The sequence below is a fragment of the Haliotis cracherodii genome, unplaced genomic scaffold (genome assembly GCF_022045235.1).
Source record: "Haliotis cracherodii isolate W230 unplaced genomic scaffold, xgHalCrac1.p SCAF_8, whole genome shotgun sequence".
Lineage (NCBI taxonomy): Eukaryota > Metazoa > Mollusca > Gastropoda > Lepetellida > Haliotidae > Haliotis > Haliotis cracherodii.
In genome coordinates, this window is record NW_027266341.1 from 1,250,097 (window position 1) to 1,270,878 (window position 20,782).

The following is a 20,782-nucleotide window of genomic DNA, read 5'->3' on the forward strand; positions in this document are numbered from 1 at the left end:
ATATTTGTCTTGGTTAGAGATTCATGTCTTTTCTCAAGTTTTTATATGTTATCCCCAAGAAGAGGGTTACCATAATGTAATGATCATATCAAGGCTTGTGTTACCGATGCCATTACACCAAACTTGATCATGATCATCATGATCCGATAAATATGCAAACAAGGAACTACTGTCAAACTTCATGTATCAATGCGATACCTTCAAAATTCTTTCCAAAAACCTATTGACCAATGTCCATCTCTGTTTACATATGGGTTTCCCTGTGTGTTGCCGAAACATGGCGACTGATACATGACAGCAAGTCATTCAGCACTATCTGATAAATAGGGCAATTCACATTAAGATTGTATTCGTGCGCGATTTCTAAAGCTCCTTCATTGAGTGAAATTAAGTCTTAAATGTTCCTTCTTTTGAGAATGACATGATCTGATGAAGAGATTATTGTCCTTGTGTGTTTCTGTATCATAATATGATAAAATATTAATAACAAAATGTGTATTATGTATACTGTTGGCACACATAATATAAATTTTATTCCTAATATTTCATTTTTACAATACAGAAACAGGCTCAGCTAATAATCTCTATTTATTAAGGAGTATTTATGAGCGAACAACAACATGTACTTCGAGCATGTTCAGATGATTAGTTTCAGTGTATTTCAGTGTAGTTATTTGTGAACACAGATTTACAGCTATTACCAAACTCTAGTGTCATTAAAATCAGATCTTAGTTTATCGCTCTCAAAGATCGTCAGAACGACCTTTTGCGAACTTTGACCATCCAATGAAATGATTAACAAGAAGTTGACATTAGCCAATCAGAAAGCAGCTTTCTCTAGCTTTGCAGCACTAGTTTCACACTGGCGACTTCCATTTCAGACTACGCTTTGAAATAATATCGATTTAATATTTGAAAACTGAACAAAAGAAAATTCTGGAATGTCTAACAGATGGCCATTATTGTATGACAGTCTTCCCACGGCTATGGGAAGTCACTTCCATTTCAAATGTTTATCCCATTAAAGTGAATTTCGGAATTCCCTCCGTTGACCCCAAATGGGATATCGTCGGATCTTTGTTGAGCAGAATCTAGAGCTAAGATGTAATTTTAATGAGATTGCTACTTACTTGGACATAGTAACATTTTGTCCTTGTGGACATAGTCTACAATTAGGAGTATATGTCCGTCAGTTAGTATGTTGGTATTTGCTGGTAAATATTGTCAAGTGTATTAACCACGTATCTGCCTAGTGTGGAGTTGTGTACATTCCCTGAATCTATAGGAGGAACCCACCTCATCACAACAAAAGGATGCTGTGCTGTCTACATTCCTCCATAAATAAGGACATTAAACCCTGTACCCAGGTACTGTGATACAACGGCCAGCCCTGGTAGTACGGTCTAGAGTAACATCGTAGGACGATCTACCTCTTCTTTGCTACATTGTTTGGGAATGACATAAACATGGTGTTTGTTAGGGGATAAAGGCTATATCGGGCTGGGAGGCATTGATGGAAGGTTCATGCGTGGCTTGTGTTCTAGTTCGGGTGTTTATCTCGAGATGAGTCAGATTAAAGTGTTCATCACTGTATCACTATTCTGCACCATCAAATACATGAACAATACATGCTTCCTTGAGCATGAGTTATGATTAATATGTGATGTAAAGTTGGTATGTAGTTAATCAAATTCTTTTAAGGACTTTCTTTATTTTGTAGATATGAAATTGAACAGTCATGTTTCAGTTATATCATGATGTATCAAAGTATATGTCAATTACAGTTATTGCTGTAAAGACCAGTTATGTCAGTGAAAGCTCAGTACGTCATGATATATATGGTTATATATATATGGTCTCATGGTTTTTGAGTTCTGCTCCGGAAATGAAACGTGATGGACAGACAGCACCCATTCCTATATTTCCCTTCCACTTCGTGGCAGGGGATAATGACTGAAAACTTACAAACATACATAATTCAGACATTATATATTGTCCATCACTTGAGAACTTAGATAAAACCTTCAAAGAAAAATCTCAAGGTGCTCTTCTTCTTCTTCTTCTTCTTCTTCTCAAATGTTGTCATTTAAAATTTTCTACACAAGCTGCAATTTTTATCTGATGTGTAAATATTCATTATCAAGAATATATCCTTGAAATTCTTGACTCAGACATCCAGCCCAGTGTATGTGAAGGCCACATAGGTATTGTCATAATCAATACCAAAGACCTGCTGGAAATAGCCAGTACCAAGTGGGAAACAAAACTTTCACTTCAAATCTCAATGGGCTGCTACCGCCTGTAAATACAGCAGTGTTGGACTTTTTCAAACTAGTTTGATTCAAGCCAGCACACAGACTAAATTATTGATCATCAGTTCAGCGTGAGAGCTTATACCATTCAGTGTGGCTGTGGGAGGAGGGGGAGGGGCTTGTAGGCTGTGTGTCCTCCACCCTGCGTCACACACAGGAAACTAAACACGAGCAAAACAGAAAAAAAGTACAACTGAATGTCCAACGGTGGGAGATGCTCTCGCTTCATCTGGATGTAGGTACATGGTGTGTACAGGAGTTGATTTAAATCTGGGGCGGTCGGGTAGCCTAGTGGTTAAAGCGTTCGCTCGTCACGCCGAAGACCCGGGTTCGATTCCCGACATGGGTACAATGTGTGAAGCCCATTTCTGGTGTCCTCCGCCGTGATATTGCTGGAATATTGCTAAAAGCGGTGTAAAACCGTACTCACTCACTCACTTATTTAAATCTGGTATTGTTGGAGAATATCAAAAGTTGACCAGATTATGAAAATGTCCTGATGCCATTTGTCTCAAGCACATGAATGTGTGCTTCTTGCAGCCATTCCAGATGTAACATCTTTGTGGAGGTTCCAGAGTGGACTGGCTCCCCTGTATTGCTGGTCATAGGAGTTGACTGAGAATGATTGGGTGCTCAGTGACTTGGTTGGACATCAGCTTGAAGGGTGATCAGCTTGAAGGGTGATCAGCTTGAAGGGTCATCAGCTTGGTGGATCATCGACTATGTGGGTCATCAGCTTGAAGGGTCATCAGCTTGAAGGGTCATCAGCTTGGTGGATCATCGACTTTGTGGGTCATCAGCTTGAAGGGTCATCAGCTTGGTGGGTCATCAGCTTGAAGGGTCATCAACTTGGTGGGTCATCGACTTGGTGGGTCATCAGCTTGAAGGGTCATCAGCTTGGTGGATCATCGACTATGTGGGTCATCAGCTTGAAGGGTCATCAGCTTGAAGGGTCATCAGCCTGGTGGATCATTGACTTTGTGGGTCATCAGCTTGAAGGGTCATCAGCTTGGTGGATCATCAGCTTGAAGGGTCATCGACTTGGTGGGTCATCGACTTGGTGGGTCATCAGCTTGAAGGGTCATCAGCTTGAAGGGTCATTGGCTTGGTGGGTCATCAGCTTGGTGGGTCATCAGCAGCACTGATTGTTGCTCTTGCCTTTTGTCACTGGTGTGGCAAGTCCAGACTTGGCTATTCAAAGGCTGCCTGAATATATCTGGAATATTGTTGCAGCATTCGCCAATGGGTACTGTAGAGGGTACTGTCGTCAATGGGTACTGTAGAGGGTACTGTCGTACATGGGTACTGTAGAGGGTACTGTCGTCAATGGGTACTGTAGAGGGTACTGTCGTCAATGGGTACTGTAGAGGGTACTGTCGTCAATGGGTACTGTAGAGGGTACTGTCGTCAATGGGTACTGTAGAGGGTACTGTCGTCAATGGGTTCTGTAGAGGGTACTGTCGTCAATGGGTTCTGTAGAGGGTACTGTCGTCATTGGGTACTGTAGAGGATACTGTCGTCAATGGGTACTGTAGAGGGTACTGTCGTCAATGGGTACTGTAGAGGGTACTGTCGTCAATGGGTACTGTAGAGGGTACTGTCGTCAATGGGTACTGTAGAGGGTACTGTCGTCAATGGGTACTGTAGAGGGTACTGTCGTCAATGGGTACTGTAGAGGGTACTGTCGTCAATGGGTACTGTAGAGGGTACTGTCGTACATGGGTACTGTAGAGGGTACTGTCGTACATGGGTACTGTAGAGGGTACTGTCATCAATGGGTACTGTAGAGGGTACTGTCGTCAATGGGTACTGTAGAGGGTACTGTCGTACATGGGTACTGTAGAGGGTACTGTCGTCAATGGGTACTGTAGAGGGTACTGTCGTACATGGGTACTGTAGAGAGTACTGTCGTCAATGGGTACTGTAGAGGGTACTGTCGTACATGGGTACTGTAGAGGGTACTGTCGTCAATGGGTACTGTAGAGGGTACTGTCGTACATGGGTACTGTAGAGGGTACTGTTGTCAATGGGTACTGTAGAGGGTACTGGGTGGTCAGTGCACCATGGTACTGAGGATCGTGGCTCATGCTTTCAGTCCGTCATTATTTACAGCGCTGTGATAAAGCTGGAATATAGCTGTGATATAGCTGTCATACAGCTGGAATACAGCTGTGATATAGCTGGAATACAGCTGTGATATAGCTGAGACATTGCTGAGATGTTACTTACTGGGGTGCTAATCAACATTCACTCATTCAGTTTCTTTGTAAAGATTTTAGGGTTGGGACGACTCCAAATTTACTACCCGGATACCCATCCCCCTATTGCCCTACTCTACCTTGGGCTCAAGAGATGTGTACAAAATTTACGATTGGGAATAGTTTGACCTTTACCATGGCAAAATGTATTTAGATCTACACGTGAAAAACAATCTGGTCATGCACACACTGAAGGTGACTGTAGCTTTATCTTTATTCAAACATATGAAAGTCAGAAGGAATGCATACTGTGTCAGAAAGAAAGGCGAACATTAGTGACTTGTACTGTAACCATGGATTTCTAGATATTTTGTCATTAAACAATATATCACGTGACTAACCATGGGTCCGGGGAGTCTTGTGGTACCCGGGTCCTACTCCTTTTGTACCCGGGTCCTACTCAGTACCAACCCAACCCGAGTACCTTAGTTACCCGTCCCAGTCCTAGTTCCTAGGGGCACAAACTCTCAGTCAACTTGTGCCAGCCTGGCACAGGTAATGGGGTCTTGATCTACCCCTAGGCTGATGTGTTTGTTGGGGGAGGGGTGGGGAGCTCAGGTCAACATGTGGTTGGTCATCCATGCAGCACTATCACTGATAACGCTAGGGGAGAGCCTGTTACCCAGGTCTGTCAGCCAGGTCTTGTGCTGACACAGTTGTGTAGTGAGCAGTGGTCACTCCCTTCCTACGTACAAGTCGTTAACAAATGGTCCCCTGTTACCTGTCTGTTTACCTGGGACTGAAGCAGAGTTTGAAACATCTTTTCATACTACCATTTCCTTTGACATCAGTTAGATCATGTTTTTCATGCATTCTTCCAGACATTTATCACCATTTCACCTTTGAGGTATTATAATGATATGATGAAAAGTGTTGAAAATGTTGACACATTCTATAAAATTACAATGTTCGACAAATGAGTTTGCTTCATGAGGCAAACGGAACATCAGTTTTATGCAGTTTCACAAATGGCTGCAAGTATTGTGGCTGTTGTTAACCTGATATTTGTTGCGTGAAAACAGGGAGGCTGACATATCCTGTTTTATTATATACTCCAGTTTGAAAGACTGACTTTCTGAACTTGAGAAAAGTGATATTTTCATTGCAGTGGACATAACACTTTCACGGAACTATTGTCGTGCAAGAGTTACTTCCCCTTTAATTGTTTCCCTTTGTCGTAAGTGACTAGTCCGTACACAATTGTTGACGTTCTTTTTACGTTAGTTCAACATTGACAAGGCAAAATAATGACGGATGGCAATTTGTGGAGTTAATATCACTTCTAGCTGTTTATTCTTCACTTGAAAATGTTTCATTATAAACTGTAAATCTCTCATTTAACTCGATCGAGACTATTCGTTTCGCAAAGCGCCATTTTTGTTACTTGGCCAGCGTGTAATCTTTCGCTTCTCTCAGCGGTCTCCAAGCGGTCTCCAAGTATGCAAGAATATTCCACAGTGAGTGAGTGAGTGAGTGAGTGAGAGTGCTTGTGATAGTCTCAGTCATGTTACATGCATTGTGGTTGGTTACTATAGAGGTTAAGTGAGTGAGAGTTCTTGTGATAGTCTCAGTCTCAAGCATTGTGGTTGGTTACCATGGTTACTTACTATAGAGGCTAAGATGGACACAGGCTGACGAGTTGAGCACAGTTATGGTGCTGCCAGACCAAGGATTATAATCTGTGTGAAACTTGATGTAACACACCATGAGTGAGTGAGTGAGTATGGTTTTATGCCGTTTTTAGCAATATTCCAGCAATATCACGGCAGGGGACACCAGAAATGGGCTTCACACATTGTACCCATGTTGGGGATCGAACCCGGGTCTTCGGCATGACGAGCTAACGCTTTAACCACTAGGCTACCCGATGACAATGACTTAGAACTCTTATAGTTTGGAGGTGGTTGTATAGTGGTAATGGCATACACTCGTTACATTGTTGCAAACCAACTCACTCACCAACCAACCAACCAACCCACTCACTCACTCACTCACTCACTCACTCACTCACTCACTCTAGTTAACCATGTGATGTCAACACCAGACGACCTAGAGCCTGTGGACCACAAGCACCCGAGGAAAACTGCCTCAACAATTTTCAACCTATTTATATTGATTTCCTAGTCATTTATGATTGATGGAACCCTCAACGCACACATGCAGACATAATTTGTTTTGACTTGTCAAATATATAATCAGACAGTCAAAACCTGCCGTTAATCTGTGAGCACATGCTGTGAGGTCAGTGCCTACAGCAGGAGGTTGACCAGGACACCTGTTGGTCAGGGGGCACCTGTTGGTCAGGGGCACCTGTCATCTCAGCCCAGACTTTCACAGTGAAGCAATCCCCTGCACTGGGGGCAGGTTATCAGTCACTGCCTGGAACAGTGGAAGGTCATGATGTCATACAGTTTGATTGAAAATATTAAAATAAGAACTTGTGATGGGTACATGTGCACCTAAACACTGTTCACAACTGTCATGGTTCAAAATTGCTCAGATCAATTCTATTCCTTCTTTAAATTGAGAGGTGAAGAAAATATATCTCTTGAAATAAAGCTATGGAAATTCCAGGGTAGAATAGATTTCCAGTACCACATGTAATGGCCATCAAATTTCAGAGTGATACACGTGACGCAACTTATGGCATTTGAACCACGGACCTTCTGATCCCAGATCAGACACCATGGCCACATGACTAAAATTAATGCCAGCTGACAAGGTAGGATGGCCCTGCTACACACATGCTTGTCTCGGGAGGTTCCTACAGTGAGGACTGGGTGCTGGTCTCAATGTGTGACTGATTGTGTGTCATCGTGGTCCAAGGGTGTCAATTGTTGTTCATGCTATCAACCAACGGTTCTTGTGTCCAGACTTGATTATTTGCAGGCATTGGTGATATGGCTGTATTGTTGATGATCGTGAAGCGGCTGTATATTGTTGATGATGGTGATATGGCTGTATATTGTTGATGGTGGTGATATGGCTGTATTGTCGATGATGGTAATATGGCTGATATTGTTGATGATGGTGATCATGGTGAAATGGCTGTATTGTTGATGATGGTGGTATGGCTGTATTGTCGATGATGCTGATATGGCTGTTTATTGTTTATGATGGTGATATGACTGTTTATTGTTGATGATTGTGATATGACTGTATTGTTGATGATGGTGGTATGGCTGTATTGTTTGGATGATGATGATATGGCTGTATTGTTGATGATGGTGATATGGCTGTATATTTTTGATGATGATGATATGGCTGTATGGTTGATGATGGTGGTATGGCTGTATTGTTTGGATGATGATGATACAGCTGTATTGTTGATGATGGTGATACAGCTGTATTGTTGATGATGATGATGGTGATATGGCTGTATTGTTGATGATGATGATACAGCTGTATTGTTGATGATGGTGATACAGCTGTATTGTTGATGATGATGATGGTGATATGGCTGTATTGTTGATGATGGTGATACAGCTGTATTGTTGATGATGATGGTGATATGGCTGTATTGTTGATGATGATGATACGGCTGTATTGTTGATGATGATGATGGTGATATGGCTGTATTGTTGATGATGGTGATACAGCTGTATTGTTGATGATGATGATACGGCTGTATTGTTGATGATGATGATGATGATGATGATACGGCTGTATCGTTGATGATGATGATACGGCTGTATTGTTGATGATGATGTTGATGATGATGATACGGCTGTATTGTTGATGATGATGATACAGCTGTATTGATGATGATGATGATGATGATGATGATGATACGGCTGTATTGTTGATGATGATACAGCTGTATTGTTGATGATGATGATGATGATGATGATGATGATGATACGGCTGTATTGTTGATGATGGTGATACAGCTGTATTGTTGATGATGATGATGGTGATATGGCTGTATTGTTGATGATGGTGATACAGCTGTATTGTTGATGATGATGGTGATATGGCTGTATTGTTGATGATGATGATGATACGGCTGTATTGTTGATGATGATGATGGTGATATGGCTGTATTGTTGATGATGGTGATACAGCTGTATTGTTGATGATGGTGATACAGCTGTATTGTTGATGATGATGATGATGGTGATACAGCTGTATTGTTGATGATGGTGATATGGCTGTATTGTTGATGATGATGATACGGCTGTATTGTTGATGATGAGGATGATGATACGGCTGTATTGTTGATGATGGTGATACAGCTGTATTGTTGATGATGATGATACGGCTGTATTGTTGATGATGGTGATACAGCTGTATTGTTGATGATGATGATGATGGTGATATGGCTGTATTGTTGATGATGATGATACGGCTGCATTGTTGATGATGATGATATGGCTGTATTGTTGATGATGATGATGATGGTGATGCGGCTGTATTGTTGATGATGGTGGTATGGCTGTATTGTTGATGATGGTGGTATGGCTGTATTGTTGATGATGGTGGTATGGCTGTATTGTTGATGATGGTGATATGGCTGTATTGTTGATGATGGTGGTATGGCTGTATTGTTGATGATGGTGGTATGGCTGTATTGTTGATGATGGTGATACAGCTGTATTGTTGATGATGGTGCTATGGCTGTATTGTTGATGATGGTGATATGGCTGTATATTGTTGATGATGGTGATACAGCTATAAATTGTTGATGATGGTGATACGGCTGTATTGTTGATGATGATGAGACGGCTGTATATTGTTAATGATGATGATATGGCTGTATTGTTGATGATGGTGATACAGCTGTATTGTTGATGATGGTGGTATGGCTGTATTGTTGATGATGGTGATATGGCTGTATTGTTGATGATGGTGATATGGCTGTACGGTTGATGATGGTGATATGGCTGTATATTTTTGATGATGATGATATGGCTGTATGGTTGATGATGGTGGTATGGCTGTATTGTTTGGATGATGATGATATGGCTGTATTGTTGATGATGGTGATATGGCTGTATTGTTGAGGATGGTGATATGGCTGTTTATTGTTGATTATGGTGATATGGCTGTATTGTTGATGATGGTGATATGGCTGTATTGTTGATAATGGTGATATGGCTGTATGGTTGATGATGGTGGTATGGCTGTATTGTTTGGATGATGATGATATGGCTGTATTGTTGATGATGGTGATATGGCTGTATTGTTGATGATGGTGATATGGCTGTATTGTTGATGATGGTGATATGGCTGTATATTGTTGATGATGGTGATATGGCTGTATTGTTGATGATGGTGATATGGCTGTATATTGTTGATGATGGTGATATAGCTGTATTGTTGATGATGATGATATGGCTGTATGGTTGATGATGGTGGTATGGCTGTATTGTTTTGATGATGATGATATGGCTGTATTGTTGATGATGGTGATATGGCTGTATTGTTGAGGATGGTGATACGGCTGTATTGTTGATGATGGTGATACGGCTGTATATTGTTGATAATGATATGGCTGTATTGTTGATGATGGTGATATGGCTGTATATTGTTGATGATGGTGATACAGCTGTAAATTGTTGATGATGGTGATACGGGTGTATTGTTGATGATGGTGGTATGGCTGTATTGTTGATGATGGTGGTATGGCTGTATTGTTGATGATGGTGATGCGGCTGTATTGTTGATGATAGTGATATGGCTGTATTGTTGATGATGGTGGTATGGAGCATTATTCACCCATGGAGTGCTTGTGTATGGGAATTGCACTCTTGTCTTGGATCTCGGTCACTGGTGGGCCACGCTTGTCAACAAACCTGTACCGGGCCAACAGGGGAAAAAAAACTCAACTCTTACAATTGTGTTTACCTTCCTGAACAAATTGATTCAAGAGAAATTTAGGCTTGCCTCGAGCAGTCTTATTCGGTTGCACGTTTTAAAATTGGTACATTTCCGATATAAAGCATGGCAGATGGATTATGGGTACACAAAGGTTTAGTTTTGTCGACTGTTCCGTTGCCTTGACTTCTGATAACGAGCAGGTAATTCTCATACCTCCTCCAATACAGGTACACTAATCTTTGCTGATTGTTTTGTTTATTTTCCAATCTTTGTATAGTAACACTGTGTAGTTATGAAATAAGAGAAACTATTTCTCTTTGTGATGTTATTTGATAAAGTATAGCTGTCATTAGTAGAACAATGTTACTAAAGACGGCTAAAACATTGTTGCTCTTTGCTGGGATGGTGGAGATGGTATTCAGTGGCATGTTTGTGTGTATGTATGTATGTACACCAGTGCCTGGTGGATACAGCAGTAACTGTAGCACAGTCCTGTATTTATTCATGATAACATATGTGTGGTAGACATAGGCCACACGGCAAATATGACTATGTTTGTTATGGGAACTCTCCACATATGAAATGATAGAGGTAAATTTGTACAGTCATGTGAACGGAAACAAGGTGGCTTGGGGACAGTCGTTGGGTCAGGCCCTGTTGTACAAAGTCGACCTAAAACTTTGGTTATTGTGATTCCAAACTTCTAGGAAAAAATAATTATGGTTCAGACTGTTTGAAAAAAAGAAAATGCCTGCCACAAAAATTACATTGTTGCAGGTGTTTTTTCTTTAAAAATTTCAGGCTCATAGTTTTATATGAAAAAGGATCTGGTTTTGTAGCTGAAAAAATATCTAATCTTGATACAGAATCCAGCCCCTCCTGAATGTGATGTGGTTGTCTCTGAGGTCCGTACAGCTGTTAAAGTAGAGACATCAGGGTCCTCTGTAGCGCTAAGATCAGTTTGTCAGTCTCTGAGGTCCGTAGAGCTGTTAAAGTAGAGACATCAGGATCGTCTGTAGCGCTAAGATCAGTTTGTCGATCTCTGAGGTCCGTACAGCTGTTAAAGTAGAGACATCAGGATCGTCTGTAGCGCTAAGATCAGTTTGTGGATCTCTGCACTACAACGTACAGCTGTAGGACTGTTGAGGTGGGGTGTTATGATCAACTTTAGTGCTAAGATCGTTTTGTGCAAAGTAAGTACTTGGCAATCGTGCCATGAAAACAGGAATCATAAAGTCAAATATAGAATACTAAACGAGCTCCAGTGTACTAATTTTATGAAACGAGTGAATACTTCTGGTATCTGACATGTCTGATGAGCTTTCAATATTTGTTCGTGAAACTTGTTCCGAGAGTACATAAGCACACGTTTTGGCATTACTACGCATTACACAATGTGTAATACAGCTGTATGTTTATTAAACAGGTGATCTCTTCACGGGCAAGTAATAAAAGGTTTTATGAATTTCGGCTTACTGAGTTACCATAGCAACAAGGTGTGAACAAGTGAAGATTCACAGTATCAGTACGATTGTGGGAAGTACTGACCAATCCCTAACGCAACCTGCCAAGTGTTTTGAGGTGTCTGTCATGTGGTAAATATCATATTGGATTTTAGTGTCAATATTTTTCATGATATCCCCCAAGAGTGCAGAAAAACTTTATGGATGCAAATTGCTTGACAGGGTTTTTAGGAATGTATCATCTTGCATGCATGGTTTCCACCCCAGTAAGTACGTACATGGCCAGACAAGAGGGTACAGGTGCCACCGACAGAACCAATCCTGTAACACACCTGGCTATTCAGGTATCAAGTACATTTTCTTTCCTAAACAAGTCCCATCCTCTGTAGTGTTGACCTTGCTGTTGCAACGCTTGTCACCGGTCGTCTATCCAGATAATAATAAGACATGATTAGCAACAAACCAATCTGTTTCTCCACGGCCTTTTTCAGCTTATATATTTTTAATAACAGCAAGTCTAGACATGCATTATGCAGCAGTGTGATACTTTCTTAAAATTGGTTTTCAGATAAAACAAGCTAAAAAGGTAACTTTTTTATTCAGACAACTGCAATCTTCCATCATGTGACATATGCACAACAGACACATTGTGTTACATATGCACCACAGACACATTGTGTTACATATGCACCACAGACACATTGTGTTACATATGCATCACAGACACATTGTGTTACATATGTATCACAGACACATTGTGTTACATATGCACCACAGACACATTGTGTTACATATGCACCACAGTCACATTGTGTTACATATGCTCCACAGGCACATTATGTTACTTATGCATCACAGACACATTGTGTTACATATGCACCACAGTCACATTGTGTTACATATGCTCCACAGACACATTATGTTACATATGCATCACAGACACATTATGTTACATATGCACCACAGTCACATTGTGTTACATATGCTCCACAGACACATTATGTTACATATGCATCACAGACACATTGTGTTACATATGCATCACAGACACATTGTGTTACATATGCATCACAGACACATTGTGTTACATATGCATTACAGTCATATTGTGTTACATATGCATTACAGACACATTGTGTTACATATGCACCACAGAAACATTGTGTTACATATGCTCCACAGAAACACTGCACACACTACACGAAACTGTCAGACCAGTGAAACAAGTTTTAAGATCACTGACAATATGGTAACATATTTAGACCGTTAGTGTCTGGTGTAACTGCACTACTACAATACAAACCAGCTGAATGTGGTTATGGCCAGGACAAAGATATCCTGCTTTAGATTTGCTGTGTGGTGCGCTTGAATACAGGGAACGTCTCGGGCAGCTGCATGTAGAAGACGGGAGTATATATGTCCTATATCACCATACAAGGGACATGGAGAGTTGGTTAAACATTTGTTAAGCAGTGTGATACATCATAGAAATTGATGATTTTTGATAACATTATCTTATACCCCGTTCACATGTGCCTCTATACATATATAGAGGTTATCACACGAATGTGTTGGGGATGGTAAATATCCTGCATTAGGAATAAATACAGAGTGTTTATTCCTAATACAGGATATTTACCATCCCTAAACACACAAGCGTGATAACCTCTTTATTATATAATGTAATTCTTCAATTTTGTGCTTGAAATTCGCTTCCCCTCACTCACAAACATTACCTAAACATTGCGAGTTTTCCTGGAATGTGTGCATTAATATTTATTACGTCACAGGGTAGGTGATGTGTCAGTCGGACAGTGACAGTAGCCAATATAGTTCCAACTGAAATCTGTTTCTTATACAGTGGCGAAGCAACATATACGCAAAACAACAATTGTTTTTACTTGCCTTTCGCGACAATCCATCGGTCTGTCGGCTAGAGTAAATGCCCTTTGTCAAAGGGAAGCTACTCTAACCCTAGTCTATGAGACATCATGGCCACGTTCAGATGTTGTTGACAGTCGGCCTGTTCTGTCATAACGTTAAGAAGTTCAGTCAGATGTACAGCGCCAAAACAAAACAAGGTAACAATTCATACATATTTCGCCTAAATCCAACTATTTTTATTTGTGGAAAAGGTTTCAAGCCGCAATGGTCTACAAGCACAGATATGGCTACTGATCCCGCTTGGCTAGGCCTAGTGCCCTCGCAAAATTGCCAAAACTTATAAAATGCCTTAGTTACGTCGCAGTTCGACACTGATTTTCAGTATATAAGACTGTTTTTTTTATAATTGTAGCAATTATCCCTGTAGTTTATCCAGATTCACGATGGTTAATTCTGGCTTGATCGCCGAATGACGAGGGCGACACCATGTTTGTTTATGAATTCTGAAAGTAGTCCCTACTTGACCTTTGATATTTGCATCTCTATCCGCATATGATCCCAACGGATATCGTTTTTATCCGTTGGCTTTATCCTCCCGAGAAACCTACCCATTATATGATAAATGTGTATATGTACATACATGTGTTGAAATACATACACAATTTACATACTTTATTTACACACCTAAGTTGATTTTCTTGTGAAAGCATGCAGATTATGCGCTTACAGATAGTGTTCTCCAGATCAGGATACAGAAGACACTTCAGATTTAGTCTGAAACAACAACATGATTTCTTTCCTGTAGATAGCTGCATGGCTACATGTATTAGCAGATGTTAATACATCTCCATCTGACGGAATGTCAGTCAAAAAAATGTTTTAGTTATTTAAATCTTTGTTACTTTATGTGTTTTAGCCTACATGTGTAATAAGAAGCTGAGTTGTACTGGTTCCGGAACAGCATATAACTGATGACATAAAATCAGATGATTGTTTGGAAGGGTGCTAATCGAATAAAAAATGTAATCATTTAATCTTGTATTAATCTTGTAATCTTGATGCATGTATTCACAGGGTAGAATTTGGATATATCGTATAGGCGGACGGACCTCACTGGAGGGTAGAGTATGGATATATACTATAGGTGGCCGGACCTCACTGGAGGGTAGAGTATGGATATATACTATAGGTGGCCGGACCTCAATGGAAGGTAGAATATGGATATATACTATAGACGGACGGACCTCACTGGAGGGTAGAGTATGGATATATACTATAGGTGGTCGGACCTCACTGGAGGGTAGAGTATGGATATATACTATAGGTGGCCGGACCTCACTGGAGGGTAGAGTATGGATATATACTATAGGCTGCCGGACCTCACTGGAGGGTAGAGTATGGATATATACTATAGGCGGACGGACCTCACTGGAGGGTAGAATATGGATATATACTATAGGCAGCCGGACCTCACTGGAGGGTAGAGTATGGATATATACTATAGGTGGCCGGACCTCACTGGAGGGTAGAGTATGGATATATACTATAGGTGGCCGGACCTCAATGGAAGGTAGAATATGGATATATACTACAGGCGGACAGACCTCACTGGTGGGTAGAGTATGGATATATACTATAGGTGGTCGGACCTCACTGGAGGGTAGAGTATGGATATATACTATAGGTGGCCGGACCTCACTGGAGGGTAGAGTATGGATATATACTATAGGTGGCCGGACCTCAATGGAAGGTAGAATATGGATATATACTATAGGCGGACGGACCTCACTGGAGGGTAGAGTATGGATATATACTATAGGTGGTCGGACCTCACTGGAGGGTAGAGTATGGATATATACTATAGGTGGCCGGACCTCACTGGAGGGTAGAGTATGGATATATACTATAGGCTGCCGGACCTCACTGGAGGGTAGAGTATGGATATATACTATAGGCTGCCGGACCTCACTGGAGGGTAGAATATGGATATATACTATAGGCTGCCGGACCTCACTGGAGGGTAGAGTATGAATATATACTATAGGCTGCCGGACCTCACTGGAGGGTAGAATATGGATATATACTATAGGCTGCCAATTATACTATAGGCGGCCGGACCTCACTGGAGGGTAGAGTATGGATATAAACTATAGGTGGCCGGACCTCACTGGAGGGTAGAGTATGGATATATACTATAGGCGGCCGGACCTCACTGGAGGGTAGAGTATGGATATATACTATAGGCAGCCGGACCTCACTGGAGGGTAGAGTATGGATATATACTATAGGCGGCCGGACCTCACTGGAGGGTATTGTATGGATATATACTATAGGCTGCCGGACCTCACTGGAGGGTAGAGTATGGATATATACTATAGGCAGCCAATCATATTATAGGTGGCCGGACCTCAATAGAGTGTAGAGTATGGATATATACTATAGGCGGACGGACCTCGCTGGAGGGTATAGTATGGATATAAACTATAGGTGGCCGGACCTCACAGGAGGGTAGAGTATGGATATATACTATAGGTGGCTGGACCTCACTGGAGGGTAGAATATGGATATATACTATAGGCGGCCGGACCTCAGTAATAGCTGTTTGTGGGGCTGTTTTTGAAGTGAGGACAGTCAGTAACAGTGTTGCCACTTGTTGCAATGGGATTACTGTTGTAAGTGGCCACAAGAACGGCACTGTACACCACACCTGTACACGACACTCAGAAGTCAACACCGGTAAACACAGGTCAACATAACACTGAGCAGGGGGAGGGTGAGAGCTGGCTGCACAATGGCAGTGTTTGAGTGCCTCATGAAGAGGCTCTCTGTACACAGATCTCCACAGAGGCACTACAGCAAGTGCACACACTGTATGGAACTGGGATCAATTGATTATTACTGGGGACACTTTCAAAGTTTGTTATCTCGATGTTGTCCTGTCATGCTGTAAGTTATTGATACCTTGTTCTGATTTAGAGTTATTGATTCTATGCATTGATTATTGTTTTAGAGTTTTGCCCCTGTGTAGCAGTTCGGTATTACTCATGGAACAAATATTTTGGCGGTTATTGCTTGCCAAATAGTGAACATATCTTGGTGACGTGTTTGTATAAGATGTGTCATAAACTGCCAAGTCCTGTCATCAAGTCTGTGAGAGGAGACAGTGAGTACTGCAGGGAGATATGGGACATAGCGTCCTGTGTTATTCCCCGGTGATCTATTGTCCTGTTGTCAGAGCTACACACAAAGTACCACATGACCCACCTGCTTACAGTCAAGTGGACATACATAGACATTGTTGTACACAGGCATTGTTTTATAGTGGGATGTTATAGGTGGACACTGTTCATATGACACTCACTCACTCAATAACTTCACTCACTCATTCACAGATGCCATTAATCGTTGTTCTAGATAAGGGGACCGCCTCCAAGGTCTAGTTGTAGAGCATCCCTCCGGAGAGCGGAAGGTTCAGGGTTAGATCCCTGGCCACGTCATTCCAAAAGACGTTAAAAGATGGTACTTGTTGCTAACCTGTCTGGTGCTCTGCATGAAGGGACTAAAACAAGGACTGGTCAGCTCTGAGTCAGTATACTGTGTATGATTTGGGTATTCATCTTAAGCTGCGGCATGGTATCTCAGTGAGCTAGCAATATATGAGCATCAGTCCGCACGCAAGCACGCACGCAAGTACGCACGCACACACGCACACACGTCGCTTTATATGTGCAATAATCTTGGATGCGACATGAAACCCCATTTCACCTCACATCTAGATAAAGGTTCAAGGTTCTGCAGGTTGTCAGCAAGTCGTCTGGTTAGTTTTTACCAGTCTCCATTTATGGATGGCATGACTTTTACAAAGTTACGGTTTTACAGTTTATCTTGATATTCATCCGAACATTTGTGTTGATAGAGACTCCGTCACATATATGCTTGGATTCAGTCACACACTGGGGATGGACCAGGACATCCAGTGTTGAGGGTGGGCACTGCTTGTGATGCGTACTGTAGGACAACAAATGGAGCACTTGTCACATGTGTAGTGGAGCATGCACCCCCCCCTGCCCAGAATGGGATAGTCTGTGTGAGTCCATGGGATGTTGTCACCCTACTTTATGGAAGATCAGTAAAGTATTCGGGGAGGGAAGGGAGGCAGTGTCACGCTCCGAGTGTTGGCCGAGGTGTGTCGGATGACCGTCCGGCCTTGTTTCTTCCCCTGTATTCCCAGTGAAGACACTTGACTGGGGCTGTGACCCATTGGCTGGTCAACCGGTAAACATGTCACGTCACAACACACTGGTTCTAGGCAGTTGACCATTGAATTCTGGTTTAGAGCGTGGCAGAGATTTACTTGGGTTATCTGAACCGTGAAGATCTCAGGTAGAATAGTTCTTCAGCAACCCATACGTGCTGTAAAAGTCGTCTTTGCTTGTTGTAAGAGGCGACTAACAGGATCGGATGGTCAGGCTTGCTGACTTGGTTGATGCATGTCATCGTATCCCAATTGCGTGGATGGATGCTCATGGTGTCAATCACTGGATTGTCTAGTCCAGACTTGATTTACAGACCACCGTCATATAGCTGGAATATTGCTTAGTTGGGTGTTAAACAACAAACAAACAAACAAAACACACCTGGGTTATCTACTTTGGGGGACCAGGGGACTCACAACCTTTTAGGTGGAGTCCATGGTTAAAACATGGGGGTCCCATAGAAAATGTGAAATATTGATAAACACGGTTATAACAGCTTAATTCCTTAATGTTTTTATCTTATTTAACATGTGGTATCATAGACGTTGTACTCAGGTTTGTTTGCACTTGAAGACATAACTTTCCCTACCAAAAAACATTCTCTGATCTTGTTGTTTGAAACACACTTCACTGCTATCAATATGGAGGCAGTACTTCAGCATAAGTGACATGACATTGTGCATGCACAGAGGCGTTCAATATAGATATGGAATTCCTCAACTAAACCAACAAGTGCAAGCACTAGAAGATCGAGAAGCATGTGACTGCCTTTTGAAGTTTTTAAATGATTACATACAGAAGTGGTGGTAAATTATAAAAAAAACAGAATTCATTCCTAAACATGCATATGAATTTCCTGCGTCCAAGTGGATGTACTCTGCATATTTTTTTCCATTTTCAATTTGTATCTGTATAGGACGCAGGATTTCACGTCAGGTAAAATCCCTGAAGAGTACTTGTCCATGTTTATAGTTAATTCATGAAACTTGAAAAAATAAAAGAATCCAGAAAATACTGAAGAGAAATAATTTGGCCTCCATTTTTGCAATAAAAGAATAGATTGCTTCCATCCCCCTCTGTATGTAATATACTTGCAGCCAATGTGTTGTGATGAGTTTCGACAAACGTCCAGTCTGCCCTCCAGATGGAAGTGGCCACTGTGACTACTGAGATTCACTGACTCACAAGTAATTTCCATTTGGCTTCAGTTCAAAGGGTTTCACGGAGAAGTCTCACACAGTGAGTCTTTATAGTGTTGTGTATGGTGGCTTCTGTAGCAGGGCGAGACGATTGATGACAGGAAGACCTGTCTGTCTGGTGGTCTGCCATGACAAGCGTCGGATGTCATCAGTCAGACACCTCCGTCATCACACTTGTGTTGTAGATCATTGTAGACAGTGTCTGGAATTGTCAGTCATCACACTTGTGTTGTAGAACACTGTAGACAGTGTCTGGGATTGTCAGTCATCACACTTGTGTTGTAGAACAGTGTAGACAGGGTCTGGGATTGTCAGTCATCACACTTGTGTTGTAGAACACTGTAGACAGGGTCTGGGATTGTCAGTCATCACACTTGTGTTGTAGAACACTGTAGACAGAGTCGGGGATTGTCAGTCATCACACTTGTGTTGTAGAACACTGTAGACAGTGTCTGGGATTGACAGTTCTCTGATTCATGTTCTCTGTCATCTGTTCCTACCTCCATCCATTCCCTCTCCCACTTCTTCCTCTGTCTTCATTCCTGACCCCTCTGCACTCCCCCTCTGCACTCCCTCTCTGCACTCCCCCTCTGCACTCCCCCTCTGCACTCCCCCTCTGCTCTCTCCCTCCCCATCCCCTCCTGTCCCATCCCTGTCCTCCCAATCCCCTACCCACCATGCTCTACCAACCATCACGCCAAAGTGTCACACTGTACTCCTACAATCACCAATGCTTCCCTCTCCCCTATTTACCTTCCCATTCGTGCCCACTTCCTCCAAGATCCCAGCCCCCTCATTCTTTGTTAGCATCCTGTTAAGTTGCAAGTTCGCTGATGTAGCTATGAGAAATAATCACTCATCTTCATTTTGTAGAGATAACAGCCATAACTGTATAATTGCTGGCATGACATTAAACCTCATTCACTGACCCATGAGATGGATCGTGACATGTCATGCTTTTTGCTTATGCCATCTTAGTTACGAAATATGGCATTTATAATTCGAAGGGTCGACATCCCTTAACGAAGTACACTGACCCTTTTTTATATGTGATGACCAACCCATTTGCTGATTTGTGAACAAAATGAAACTATCCCAAAATAATTGCCATATCACAGAGTGGACCTCTGTTTACAAAAAGCTGTATCCAAGCTCTCAAGTGCTCAAGATTATCAAAGGTGAATCTCCTGGCATCATCTGGATTACAGCTGCTCTGTGATTGGTCAGTCTGGCACTAGTTGTAACCGTTTAGAGACAATGGCAGCTGATGGGGTCACCTACCTGTGAAGCCTGTCATTGACCGGTGGCACACGCAGCAGACCGATGAACCACCAGCTCCGTCACTGACTAGCCCTCATCAGGTCATGACAGCAGATGTTGAGATATCCTCCGTCATTGCCAAGGGGCTTTGGGGTAGCCTAGTGGTTAAATCATGGTCATGCCAAAGGCCTGGGTTCCCCCACTCGCTCACCCTGCTCCTCTACGTCCTGCTCCACACATGATCCCCCCACTCACTCACCCTGCTCCTCTACGTCCCGCTCCACACATGATCCACCACTCACTCACCCTGCTCCTCTACATCCCGCTCCA

General features: G+C 42.1%; 1 protein-coding gene across 5 annotated transcripts in view; it reads left to right on the plus strand.

The window, feature by feature from the left end:
* Positions 1 to 20,782, plus strand: part of LOC139449358 (nucleolar and coiled-body phosphoprotein 1-like) — a 104,330-nt gene that overhangs the window by 5,292 nt on the left and 78,256 nt on the right. The window contains exon 1 of one of the 5 annotated variants that reach the window (XM_071230694.1): positions 10,503 to 10,590. The exons of 2 other annotated variants lie outside the window; for them this stretch is intronic. The gene's annotated coding sequence lies outside the window, so the exon portion shown is untranslated. Of the gene's footprint in view, positions 1 to 10,502; positions 10,618 to 16,661; positions 16,684 to 20,782 lie in introns of those variants that run through there. 2 more of the 5 variants (XM_071230693.1, XM_071230695.1) reach the window with 2 other exon arrangements.